The sequence below is a fragment of the Martes martes genome (genome assembly GCF_963455335.1).
Source record: "Martes martes genome assembly, chromosome: 9".
Classification (NCBI taxonomy): Eukaryota; Metazoa; Chordata; class Mammalia; order Carnivora; family Mustelidae; genus Martes; species Martes martes.
Genome location: NC_137896.1, coordinates 90,504,927 through 90,519,458, shown reverse-complemented (window position 1 = coordinate 90,519,458; position 14,532 = coordinate 90,504,927). Strand labels below are relative to the sequence as shown.

The 14,532-nt window shown below is 45.1% G+C and overlaps 1 protein-coding gene across 1 annotated transcript in view; it reads left to right on the top strand.

Moving 5' to 3' along the window:
• TACR1 (tachykinin receptor 1) overlaps positions 1 to 14,532 on the top strand; it is a 148,193-nt gene that overhangs the window by 51,992 nt on the left and 81,669 nt on the right. The gene's annotated exons all lie outside the window — the stretch shown is intronic.

Below are 14,532 nucleotides of genomic sequence, written 5' to 3'. Positions count from 1 at the left end.
AGCTTACTGTGGACCTTCTGTCTTCTTGAGAAAAGAGGCCCAGGAGATCGGAGGGACAATATTGTAAGAGCATTCTCCTAACACCTAAATATTTGGCAGCTTCAGTGTTGGCATGAGGATTGGCATGAAGAATGAAAAAACCGAACGGCCAGAAAGCATGCACCAGCACTTTAAATGGACTTAATAGTGTGCTAGACAGGACATGGGAATAAGGTTGAGGATGCTAGGACTGAGCCCATCTCCCCTCCACAAGCCTCCACCTGCTGTGTTTCTTTAGGCAAGTCATTAAGCACTCAGAACCTCAGGGTCCTTATCCCTAAAAGAGGGATAAAAGAGGGTCATCACATGTTGTTATGAGAATAAAGTGGAAGAGTATATATGAAAGCACCAAGTAGACTACACCGAATGTTGCTGCAGAATGGTGGAGAGCAACCACAAGCCTGGGCTTGTACTTGCGGTGGGACACAGCAGACAGTGGGGTCTGGAACTGCAGGAAACTTCAGAGTCCAATCTAGCAAACACAACACAGTTCCAGGAGGTATGACCCCAGACCATTGAGATAGACCAAGCAAGCTACCTTCTAGGATATCCAAGAATCCTCATGGGGAGAGTGTAACACATTTCCAGCACCTAGAAGTGCTCTTCAGGAAAAGGCTCATATCTCATTCATCTGTAGTCTTAATGCCTAGTGGAGTGCCTGAGAGAGGACCCGTAAGTATCTGTACACTGAACAGTGGGAAGGCAAAGGCACAACTTGACAGCATTCTCTCTTGTTCTTTCCTACTTCCTTAGTCCTCCAGACTGTGTGTGATGGGAATAAGTTGATATTTACTGAGGATAGTACAAGACATTTAGTCCATGCCCCTGCCTCCACACCTGGATGTGGTTAAGCCATTCCAAACACAGCTCTGTCTCCTGTGCTCTTCTCTCAAGTCTCCAGAGTCCACACAGTTACCCACCACCCCACCACCACCCTCTTACCGCCAGCACCTCCCCCCCACCACCATCGCTCTGCATGGAGACTTTGAGCTTCCTGCTCTCAGGTAAAGTCATCAGTTGTTGCAAAGCACCTCTATTAAGGAGGGATTCTTGTTGGAGAGGCAAGTCCTATTTAATGTAGCAAGAAAAGGTTATCATGTAAAGCTCTGTTTTCTGAGGAGGGTGGGTCCCCTATTCTGAGTTAGCTTTGTTCTGCTGAAACCCAGTAGATGTGGATTTGTAAGCTGGGGGAGCTGGGAGGATTCCATATTCTAAAAGAAGAATGAGTTGAGATTTCTGGGGCAATCAAAAAGGAGATGAAAGAAGAAAAGAGGGCCAACAAGACAGTGTGAGTTACCCAGGGCCCCTCCTGTGATCTCTAAATCCCCAGTTCCCCACTACACTCAGCAAACAGTTAAGAGAGAAGTTTGCATCCAGGTGACTGAGGAGGAAAAAGAGATAATGTATGCATTTAAGAACTAGCCACAACAGGAACCATGAGAAGAGAGACCTTGAGGATCTCCACATATCATGGGAAAGGCTGAGATTATAAAACTGAGAATTCATCCAGATCAATCTGGAGCACAAAGGGCAGAGCAGAGTCTTCTCAAGTGACTCCCACATCCTCAGAATTTGCTGTTCTTCTTGCCAGCACCACAAAGAATGCACAATTAACATGCGACTTGGCCTTGTCCTCAAGGAGTTGATGGTCTCATTGTGCAGACAACATATAAAGCCATTGGACACCAGGCTTTCAGGCTGCACTTGACTTCCGGTAAAAAATTATATAGGTGATTAGAGAAAGGACTTGGGAAAGTGAGGGTCACCCTGAGTTGCAGCTTACAAGGCAGACGCAGGATTGGTTTAGCAGAATATGGGCATGGCCTTTTCAAGAGCTCCCTGTCCGAACCCTCTCAAACAGACCAGCCAGAAAGTCCCAGCAGACAAAAGCAGCTCTGTCCCCTGCTGGGGGAAAGTACAGGCCTCACAGGATCTGCCTGTCAACTTCGCAAGCAAATCTTGCTTCCTTTATCCTTGTGATGACTTTTGAAATTCATTTCTCCAGACCAACATTTATCCGCCTCTGCTCTGTTTCCAAAACAAAACAAAAACAAACAACAACAAAACATAAAGGAACCCATCAGTGCACTTCCTGCACCCCACTGTCATCTACATTTGCCCTTGGCCTTTCTAAATCACCTTGAGTAGGAGGAAGGCAGGCCCAGACCACCCCCCACCCAGCCCCTGCTCCTGATCCACAGACGTCCACACACAATACTGAGGCAAGTAGGCTACTTTAGAAATTCCAAAGGCTAATGGGTGAAATTCAGTATTTCTCTTTCCACTGTGGCCTGCAAAGGTAGAGATAATCTTACAGAATCCAGAAAATGACTGCTCCATATCACAGAACTTCAATTTTCGTTTTAATGGAAATTTGTTGATTTAAAAGGAACAAAAACAGACTTCTGAATTATAGGTTTTCTCTCTCCATTAACAACCCTGGATGTGCCTTTAGAATTAATGGGCTACATTTTTATTCTTGTTTGGGGGGGTGGGGGCGTTGACCAGGGCTGCTGTTACCTAATGTCCAAAAGAATTTACCTCTTGGCCTCACTGTTTTCCCCTTCGGAATGAGATGTTAGCATCTTGGCTGTGTCTCAAATAAACGTACAATTCAGGTTCTTATTTCTCCCCCAGCGGAGCCTCTCAAATCCCTTATCGTCAGCTCAACAGGAAGGAGATTACTTTGTTACCAGAATATTGAACACTGATGATTTACTTGTTTATACACGGGAGGAAGAAAGCTCTGAAATACTCGGTTTCGTGTACAATAGTTCCCGATTCTCAGGGCCGAGGCGGGGAGAGGGAGACCCAGTGTGGCCGAGGTGCACTGGAAGATTTTACACAACTTCCCCCAAGCAGGGAGGAAAGGACCTAAGCCTCTGGGTCAGACAGAGGTAACCAGACCCATAGTTACGCCTTCGTGGCCACAGCCGGGAGGCACCCAGCACAGACTCTCGCTTGCTGCTGTCATTTTAAGAGAAAAACTGCAGATGCTGGAGTCAGGCATCCCTGGGCTCAAATCCCCCCCAGATCCCTGCCTCCAGCTAATACCTATTGGAGACGCCCCCTGTACCCCAACTCCTCACTCCCAATGTGACCTTGGGCAAATCTTTAATTGCTTTGTACCTCTGTTTCCTAAGGAGTAAAATACGGACAATAGTACTGGGCGACAGCGCCATTCAGAAGACATAAAAGCCATGAAGGGTCCAGCATGAAGCCTGAGCAGCCCAGTTTTCAGACATCCCCTACTGCATGTTTAAACAAATGTTCATTTCACTTCCCTTTCCTTTAGAAGGCCGAACTAGCACTGTTTAGCGCAGGGGTGAGCAAACCGCGGCTGAAGCACCAAATCCGCCCAGCCGTCTGCTTTTGTATACGCAGTGTTACCGGGCCTCGTGACCTGTGGCTGCTTTCACTCTGTGACAGTGAGCTGGGTAGTTGCAATAACACCATATGGCCCACAAACTCGACGATATTAACTCCACGATATTGACCTTGAAGGAAACGTTTGCCCCCCACTCCCCAGGCCCGTGGAAGGAGACTGGGTTTTAGAGAAACAGTGGCTCCCGTGTTTATCAAGTGTGAGGCATTGAGTGGGAAGTAAACGTCCGGAACCAGCCTCCCCATCCATCGAGGATGGTATTCCCAGCCTCAGGGGCCCGGGGTGAGCCGTCGGCAATAGAAAATGGACATTGTGTCCCGGCACTGTGGCTCATTCTTCCTGTTTTTCTTTCATTTCATAAATGGAGGGGAAGATAAAAATATCATTTTGGAGCAAGAAGAGGACTCAGAAGTGGTCTGCTTCTGCCTGGGAGCTCTTCAAAGTACTGATTTCTGCTCCTCCTCCTAGAAATTCTGATTTGGTAGATCTAAAGAAGGGTGATGGCATCTAGCTTTTGTTTGCAGTCTCTTGGCTAACTGATGAGCTGTCTGATGTGGGAGGCAGTGATCTAGTCCACCAGACCCTCTGCGGAGGCGCGGGGGGGGGGGCGGGGGGGCAGTCAGCAACCACGGAACAATTGCCGCCTCCAAGGCCCCTGGTCCCAGGTGCAAGGCTGTCACCGTGGCTCAGAGAGAAGGGACAGACTACCTTCTGCTCATTCCTCCCATCGGAGCACGGAGGCACAGTAGATGAACTTAATGCCTGCAGACACTTCATTCAGACTCCTGGTGGTCTGTCCTTTCTGCAGTTTTCTTGAGACCTAAATGACAGAACCCTGAGGACATAGGATGTAGGGGACTGTGGTGTTATCATGGAGCATCATTCTTCGGCCCGTTACTACTGAGTACATGTCCTGGGAGGTTGTGAAGATGGGAGGCAGGTCTAAGATGACCCCAAAACTGTCATGCACCATGAGTGGTCTCTTCAAGGTGCAAACCTGACTGCCTACTTCTCACCTTAAGAACATACAATGGCTTCTGGTTCCCATGTGGGTAAAGACACCTCCCCACCCTGCCCACTGCTCTGGAACTAGGCTACCCAGATATTCACACAGCTTAGGAATGATATGACCCTGGGCGCATTACTTAATCTCTCTGTGACTCAGTTTCTTAATATGTGAAATGTAGGTCATAACACATTCTTCTTTAGGTTGTTATGAAGGTTGAAGAGTTCATATATGTAAAGCCCTCAAAAATAGCACCTGGTACAGAGTAAGCACCCAGTGGTATTAACTATTATCATATCTCACACCATTCTTCCTCTCACTCCCTGTGCTCCCATACCTGGAACATACCAGTCTCTCTCCCACCCCAGGACCTATGCACATGCTATTCCCTATCCCTCTCTGGTATGACTCCACTCCCATGTCACTCTTCACCTACCCGCTCCAACTCACCTTGTAGGTCTCAGCCCAGATGTCACTTCCTCAGAGAATTTTTCCTGACCCTCAAGGCTATCCAGATACCCCTTTTTACATAATGTTATGGCCCTTCTTACTACAGCTATAATTGGACATTTATTTGTAGGTTTAGTTGATTACCATCTTTCACCCTCATAAGACTAGAGCTTCCTAAGGTCAGAGGTGGTATTTATGACCCCGGCCTCTGCATCTCCAGCCCCTGCCATAGTGCTTGGCCTGTTCTAGTTTCTGTTATTTACAAGTGCTAAATTCTGGTGTCAGTTGGAATTCACATCAGCTAAGAGTAACTGAGGCCTGGTTACTATTTTTAAACACACAAAGGATTATTCTATTACATAAAATAATCCCAGAGAGAGGCAGGTTGACGTTGTAAGGATGCCAGAGGCCTGCAAATGCCAGACTTACCTGAAAGGCAGCAGCCAGAGGAGAACAGGTATGACTGCTCTGTGAAACCATCAGACACCCGGACTCCTCCTCCTTTTGCTCTCCCATGCGTGGCCTCCATTCTCACATTACCTCCTGGTCCAAAGTGACCACTGAAATTCCAATCATTGCACCCATGTCTTAAGCAGCAAAAAGGGCTTGAGAGAAGGGAGAAAAGTACTCTCTTCTAGAACTCTTACACAACCTTCCACTTATATCTGTTTGGCCAGAACTTGCGTGACTCAAATTAAGGTTTTGTTACTGAAGAGGGAGCGAACCAAAGTTTGGGTGGGTCCACCGGCTGGCTGTGCTCTAGACAGTGATTGGGTATCATATTCCAGAGGATGATGCACTGGATTTCTGATATAAAAGATACTGTGCTGAGAGACTCTGAAGGGGGCACTGCTTTCCCAGAGGAGGAATGGATGGTGTCTGACCCACTGGAAGTAAACAGTTGTAAATGGATGAGACTTGACAGCAAAGATATGTTGGCATGAGTAGAAATCAAACCATTATTATCCCAGGTGTTTTAATGGATTCCACCATCCCCTTCCTGGACCTTACCCCATCTCTCATCCTCACATCATCACCAACCCTCCCTTAAAGATGAAGCCAGAGAGAGATATGCAAGAGTTGAGTGAGGGGAGAAGGTTTGGGGATGGAGAAGTAATTTTCTGTACGCTACTTGATATCAGAACAACCTTTCTGCATTTTGGCCCCACCATGTTAAAAAAGAAAAAGAAAAAAAAATCAAATCTGTTGAAGCAAAGTGTCCCATTTCATTTCAGGTGGGGAACCAGCCTTGGTCACAGGGCTGCAGTGAGATTCCAGGAGCCACTTGGAATATAAACCATCCAGCTCCTTTTAAGACACTAGCTCCTGAAGTGACCCATGGCCATCTTGGTCAGTCAGCCAATCACCCAGGGAACTGCAACCACTCAGAGTAAATAGACCAAAAAAAAGGGGGGGGGACGAAGAAGGCAAGCAAGCAAACGTTGGGAAGAGAGACCTCGGAGCTGGCTGGGTAGTCATGAAACAAAACAGCCATTGAAGCTGTTCAAACAAATATCTTTAATCTGTTTGTGACACCTGTCGCCTAGGCACAGAGAAGGTCCCAGAAGGTCAGAGCCCTTCAAGTCTCAGTGGGAGAGTGAGAGAATCCTTTCACACATACCCTCTCCCAGGGCATTGAAAAGCTGGGCATAAATCATTGTCTTTTCTGTTTACAGTTACCATTATCAGGAAAATTCCATTTTAATGAATTTCATCAGCATTCCAAATTGTTTTTTGTTGTTGTTTTTTGGGGTTTTTTTTTTTTTTTTGGTAATAGAGGTTGGTACTAATGAGTTTGTTGCTAGAAATCACTCTCTTGATCTTCTAAATCTGGGCACGAGATTGAAGAGCAGGTGTCTTTCTACAGTGAGCGTCCATTGCCAAGGCTGGACTCCATTCTGTTCCTCACAAGTGCATCCCTGTGACTCTGGCAGGGGCAGGGGTGGGCCTGCCTAGTCTAGAGGGTGGGCTCATTGCTGTGGACACAGGAGGACCTGTCCAGTTCCTCCAACACCTAAAAATTTTCAGGTGGCCACGTTTAGTGGAGAATAGAGTTCTTGGGCATGAAGTCGTGTGGGCACCCAAGAGTGGCTTTAGTTCTCTCCCAGCTGCACAAACTCTTCTCTCCTATTTGCTGATCTAAACAGGTGACACTTTTTCAATTTGGTCTAAAATCCCCCTGCCTTCCTTCAACCCAATTTCTTCCCCCAGCCCTTCCAATATAGAAATTCCAGAGCCATCACTGGTTTTAACCACAACTTGGCCTTAAACTTGACCTTGATTTTTCATGCCTGGTGTCCTCCTGTGTGTAGTGAAGGGACTGGACTAAACAACCTCTAATCCCCCTCCCCACCCTAACAGCCTACATGGTCACTGAGGTCCCGTGTGCTATTAGTGTGCAAGCATCATGGACACACTTACCTGATCCATGGCCCAAGTGGCTTCTAGTCGTGAGTTATGGTTGACCTATCAATTTCCCTTGAGGGACCATATAAACTGGCAGTTAGGACATCCTTATCTGCTGAGGTCCCTGCCTGAGCCAGTGTGGGCATCACAGGTTCTCTAGAGCGTTAGGCAGGCATTCTGCTATGCTGTCATCCATCCCCACCCCTCCCACCCCCGCTCCTTGCGCCCCCGCCCCCCGTTGTCCATGATCTCTCAAAAGCTCCAGAGGTGGCAGAACACACCTGGATGAATTACCTTTTTGCCTATCTTTCCAGGGCCTGTCTGGGGAGTTCGCATAACAACGCCTCTCTAGTAATTATAAGCCCTTAATTTATACTTTCTTGTTTGATCCTCACAATGAGCACACAAGATGGAAAAACAAAAGCCCTATTATGAGTGTGACCCTTTCTGATGGGAGTGAGGGGACTTTAAGAGCCACTGGCTCTCCTCCTATGAGGCAGGACAGGGGTGAAAGAGGGTCAGCCTTCGGAAGCTGGGAGCCGCGACAGCTCTGGGCCAAGACTCACAGCCAAACCTGCACTCAGACCTCACGGAACATCTGTAGAAACTGCTTGCCAATAAGGACACTAAGTGTCGGAGAGGAGAAAGGTTTCCCAGAAGCTCACACCAGTCAGTGCCGAAAAATTTTAAAAAACTGGAACTCAGTTCTCTCTGACTTCTGGTCCAAGGGAATTTGGGTTTTGTTAGTGTGCAGCACCAGTAAGGGTCAATGCCAAGGCCTCTGGGCTCTATGGGAAGGAAGGGAGAGCCAAACCCATGGAGCTCAGATCCACATGTCCCAAGGGAACAACCACCCCCTCAGAAGGCCAGAGAGGAAGGCTGGACAGAGAACTCAGGAAATGAGAGGTGGTGGGCTGGCCAGTCGGATGACGTGCCTGGGCCCCTCTCCGCAAGCCCCTGTCCTGCCAACCCCTGCCGTCTCCACATGCCTTCTTCTCCCTTGCGAAGGTGCTTTATCCCGTGCAGTCCCCACATTCACAACCCCAGCTATATCCTGGCATCACAATAGCTCTGTAGTGGGCCTCTAATGATTGTCAGAAATGAGATTTGCAAAAGCAGCAGTGAAACGGGATGCTGAGTGCAGGGGGAGACCTGGGGGGGGGGGGAGCGGGGGACAGGGAGAGGTTGAATCGGGCTCCTCTTCCCAGGAAAGCAGGGTCTTGGGGTCTGGTGCAGGGAGACCATTCATTCCAGCAAACCCTAAGAGGGTCTGCTGTGTAGTTGGCCAAAGATCATTGCCCCTTCACCGGTCTGTGACATCACGTTTCAGCAACGGCCATGCTTAAATGTCTCAGTGGAATTCACGCATGGGAACTGTGGGGAATGAATGCTACTGCTCCTGTTTGTGTTTTTCCTGGGAAATACTATTTAAGTTGTAAACTGAGCTCTTCCGTTTGAGATGACAGCTGCTAAGCTGACGCCTCAGCCTCATTGGCCTTTTGCCATGTGTGTCCCTCTGGGCACCTGACCACGGATCCAGGCAGTCACGCCCATGGCTTAGGCCACTGAAGTGTGTATTACTCCGGGTCCCGGGGCGTAAACTAGGTGCTGGGCCTCCGAGAAGACACTGCGTGGCCTCTGGGCATGTGAATTACAAAGATGTCCTTCCTTCACTAGGAGAAAACGGACACTCTGAGAAATCACTCTGAGAGAGATTAAGGAGCTGAAAAAGCAGGAAGAGCAAGTTGGGGAGAGGAGAAGAGGTATGTTCCTGGGAAGAGGAAAGTCCTAATTCAGGCAGCAAGGTCTCCAGCTCTGACAGTGCGAACTGAGGAAGCCCGACATCACCAGCAGGACAGGCCACCGGGTGGTCTGTAAACACAGGCCCGAGGAATGTTTACTTTCTGGAAAACATGTTTGTCTCTCCTGGGCTCTAGTTCTGTTGGAGAGATCTGGTCCCAGCATCTTCCATATGTTCCCTTGGAGGCTAGCATTCCCTCTGGGGACTGTCATCAACAGAGACCACAGGACCGTGTTGTTCCTCACTCAATCCTCTATCCTTGTTTTCCCATCAACATCTGCAAGGAGCAAACTCAGAGGCCAACATCTTCTTGCTTACTAGAGGGGGACATTAAGTCAGTGAGTGGGTGGTCCCCACAGTGCTATGTTGGGCCAGGCCAGTCAGGGATTCCAAAGAATAGAAGATGCATTACTTGCTTCTTCCTGAGAAGCATCTTATAAAATGTTAGAAGTGATTATAAACAAGCCATTTCTTTTTAGGTCACCAGACCTTTGTATCTGCTGTTGCCTCCTTCGAGAAAGTATGTGGCATACAGCTCTGTATAGATGTACACACCAACTCATCCTTCAGGGTCACATTTAAATACCACCTCCACTGGGAAACTTCCCTGGCCTCCGTGCCCAGACCAGAATGGCCTCCTGGCCACTCCATACCCCTGCACATTGTGACTTTCCTGCAGCACACAGCACATTTCATCTCACTACAAGACAGGTATAATCCTCTCCCTCTAGAGAGACTCCTTCACAGCAGGGAGATAGAGCCCTTCCCTGATACATCAAAGGAGATCACATATGTTTATTGAATGAATGAATAAAAAAGCAATTTTAAAAAAGGCATGAATATACAGGTTTATATGTGTAGAGAAGAGAAGACCACACCCATTGTTGGCAGTAGGTCTGAGAGTCCTGGAGAGTGCCATGATAGAAAAGCAAAGCAAAAGGTCGGGGAGATGGGTGGCGGGGGGGAAGCAATAAAGAGACTCTGTAGCCAGACCGCCAAGTTCAAACCCAGCCCCAGCACTTGGTGGATGAGTTACTTGACCTCTATGAGTCTGTTTCCTCATTTCGAAATTGGGGGTCATGACAGCAACCTGTCTCAAAGAGTTGGTGAAAGATAAAATGAGTTCATACACAGAAAGCACATAGAATGGAACCTGGCACTTATCAAATACTCAGTATGTTAGCTAGGTGTTTTTCTAAGGGAACAGAGGTAGGAGAGAGGTGTTCCCTTTATCCCCTCTGTATTCTTTGAATGTTTACACCAAATAATTCCACAATAAAACAAACAAACAAAAAAATAAGTTCAGAACTTCTGCTTTCAGCCATATGGCAGACTAGATATCCTGATTGACGATCTTGAAATTAACTAACAATTTCTGGATACGATACTACACATGCATGCAAACTTTGTAAATGCATTCATTTTCTTGCAAGAAAATCAGGAATACTAATGTCAAAATTTAAATGAGGGCAGAAATTCTAATTATTGGACAGTGTAGTGAAGCTAGGTTTTGTCTGGAGGGTATTTGATCTCGACTTTGACTCACAAGATAAGGTACAGGAACAAGATTCAAAGCCTAAGACCTTCCTGTCATGGGTTGTCCAACAGGGTAAGTTTTCTTAAAGTTGAGAAGCAAAGAGCTACTCCCTCAGTATAAAAAGAGACCTGTAAATAAATGCCTACCCTTCCAGGGGCCATAAGGAAAATTGCTCATCTCTAACCTTAGTACAGAGTAAACAGAAAAAATATATATATTCTGAAAGTTTGCAGCAGAAAAGGAGCACACACATGGGTATGCAGGCCAGATTCATATCAGTTGATTGATCTAAAAAAAAAAATCTCAATCTCACACAGAAATCTAGTTCACAGTGGTCCCAGCCTGGAAGCGTTCCCAGGTTCTTGGCAAATCTCGGAAGGAACCTACCTTCCACCCAGACATCAATGAATTCTCACAGATCAAGTTCCAAAGTAAATCAGCAGGATGCAGTCAAAATGAAACAGATAATGAAACAGATCAATGTGAGTGAGAACTGCAGAAGCAGACCCAGGGAGACTTCAGCTATTGGAGTTAACAGAGACAGAATATAAACTATGTGTGTTATGTATACAGAAATAAAAAAGCTATAAACAAGAAGCTTGAAAATATGGGGACCAGGTGAAAAATATAAAGAATGACCAAGCATGTTGAAAAATAAGCAAATCAAAATTATGAAAATGAAAAATAGTAAGAGTTGAAATGTAAGTTAAGAGACAGGTCTAACAGTAGATTAGATTTGCTGGAGAAAGTCCATGAACTGGAAGATTGATCCAAACTCAGTATCCAGAATGTAGCACAAAGACACAAAAAGATAGATTTAAGAGAAAAAACTAAGTTGTCCAAGTTAGTAAAGAAGTTGTCTCTCTGTTTCTTTTTAATGTTTTACCCAATTTAGATACAGTGAAATTATAGCCCACCCCGGTTTCACACCAGTCCATTCTCAGAGAGAGTACAAATTATTTACTAAAAAATACAGATCCATCAAAAGATTTTTCCCGCAAGTGAAAATATTCTTAAGAGCAATTCAAGAATTCCAAAATTAAATTGTGCACACCTTAAAGCTTTCATCATTTACTTTGTGCAGTACCTCTCTTGTCTTTATAGGGATAAATTTCTATGATTTTTTGTTTACCAGATTTGTATTCAAAAATTATAATTTTCTAAAAGCTTTGGAAGATCATATTTTGGGACGCTCCATTAGAAAGATTTGCATTAAAGGGGCACCTGGGTGGCTCAGGTGGTTAAGCTTCTGACTTTGGCTCAGGTCATGATGTCAGGGTCTTGGGATGGAGCCCCACAGCAGGCTCCGCACTCAGCAGGGAGTCTGCTTGTCTCTCTGCCCCTCCCCTTGCTCATGCTTCCTCTCTCTCAAATAAATAAATAAAATCTTTTAAAAAGATATTTGCATTAAAGATATTCAACTAAACAAAATGCAACCAAGACTTAGAAGACTCAGGTGCAAAAAATTTAGTGCTGTCACGTAGGTTAATTCACAAAACAGTTTGTTAAAGGCTTAAACACTTCCAAAATCCTATTACAATATACATTTGTATTCAACATCAACTTGTAACCAAAATAGAAGAAAACTAGTTTAGTTACTCCGCACCTACAAAAATTTTTGTAAATATCAACGACTTCAGCTTCTATTTTATAATTGGTAAAATACCAGGGCTTGTTTGGCAAGTTATATCGTCTCTTAACCTATTCCAAGTATATCTCTGTTCCATAGGTTTCTTAATTTAGTAAGGACATTATTTTTATCACATTGTATTCATATTAATATCAAAACAAAACAATTTATCTTCACTGTTGAAGTTTGAAATGAATTCATGATAATATTCACAATGTCAGTTTTTTTCTACTCCCCAGAACTTTGATCTCACGAATTAGGTTACGAAAGAGTTGAACCATTATTGAAATTACCTGATTTCCTATTTGAAAAATCTGATGACAGTGATATAAAAATAGAATCATGTAGCTACTTGCCAAGTTCCTCTGCTAACCGAGACAAGATTCTCATAGTATCACTTGAACTTTTGCATATGCACGAGAAAAATTAGAACTGAAAATTAGAGAAATTAATTTAGAGTGGTCATTTAATCTAAATGAAAAGTCATGCTTCACAACGTAATGGGCAAACACACTATTTTCACTGTATATGTCAACAGTTTTGGACACAGTTGGCTTAAACTAACTACTAATTTTTTTGGTGTGGATGCTGCTCCTTCTTCATCCGATTGGTATCCTCTGGTTTTCACATGTTCAGTGGTAACACTGAGGCTCCATAGAAGGTGAATGTCTGCAATCCCTTTGTGCAGGTCACACATTCATCATTGATTTTAATGAAAAGCACAAATCAGACCTGCAATTTTTCATTAAACATATACTTTTGTTTGCTTATAACTCATTGCTGTCAAAGATTTTTAACTAAGAAAGCACTGTCATCGGCCAATCAGTCAATAAAATAGTTGTGGATTCGCATGTACACTAAAAGGCAAAATCACATTAGCAAGGGTGTCCAAATTACTCTAGACAGTAGAATTGCTCAGCCTCCATTCTGCTCATGTTATTTGATAGTTTTCCAGGCTTCACATCAACCCTGCTACCCATGCTCTGGTGACCTGGGCATTACAAGGCCGCAGGCAGAGGACACAGCATAACTGACTGTTTATCAGGTGGTTGCCAGGACCAGCAGCATTGAACCATAGTCCCACCGCTCTCTAAGTCCAAGCACACTTCATTTCATCAGTGATTGTCCTGCCTGATGCACTTGAGTGGGCAATATAATCAGGGCTGGGACTAGGGTGGGGCAAGTGAGGCATTTACCTTGGGTGCAAAATGTAAGGTGGCACAAATAATTCAGCAATTAAAATTTTAAAAATATGCTAACGCAGTATTTTAAAATAGAAAAAAATTAATGCAAAAAATCTATGCTAAGCAGAATATCAAAATTTTCAATAAAGACAGGGTCCAACTTTGCATTTGTACAACCCTAACTGTGAGTGCCTCACTCAGGAGATCCCACCCTTATCTGGTGAATAAAGGAGGTCTGTAGGAGAAGAGAGGCTGCCCTGGAGGACAAGAAGAAGGAGGTGGGAACGTGCCATTCTCTGAACACCCTCTAACCCAATCCTTCTGTCCCTGTTGCCCCTGCTTTAAGTTTTCATGCAAATCCGACCCCACCTCTGCAGGCAAAAGCAGTATTCTAAAGAATATTGCACTTGGTTTGGATCTTTACTATTTTTTCCCCCATAGTTCATTTCAGGCCTTAGTCATGTGTACTTTGATAGCAGCCCTGCCTGGAGACTCTATAATCTGAAATCACCTTTGAACCACATGGATCCTTTGATCACACATGGGGCAGGACAGCTCGGACATCCGTTAGCTACATCTCTCCTTCGATTAACTCTAAATTGTCCCAGGCTCAGTTCCATCTGTCTTTGCACCTATTTCTTACGATTTTATTGCCTGTGCCATTGTTGTCAGCTGGTTCTTTTTAAAATGAACCCGACAGTGCTGTGAATCTATGGTGGGTTTAGAGACCATTCTTAGAATTGTGTGTAACATAGCGGTGAGGACTCAAGGGGCTTTGCCATTAAGAAAAATGTTTTGGTAGTATGCGGACTTCAGGTCACCTCTGTTGGCTGCTCAAAGGCCTCTTTGGTTATAGTTGTGTGATGCTTGAGCTTATTGAGTGGAAAAAGTTATTGGTCAAATGATATGGCTAAGCGAGGATTTTGATGATTAAAGAAATGTCCTAGAAGAGAACCCCAACTGATGCCCCAACAGGTGTTCTTTGAACTGGAATGGGGCAGGGAGTGGGAGGGGAAAGGATGGAGCAACCTCTTGTTCAGAGGAAGAGCTGGAGGGGTGAGATCATGAAGCAAGACTGAATTCTCCACATGGCG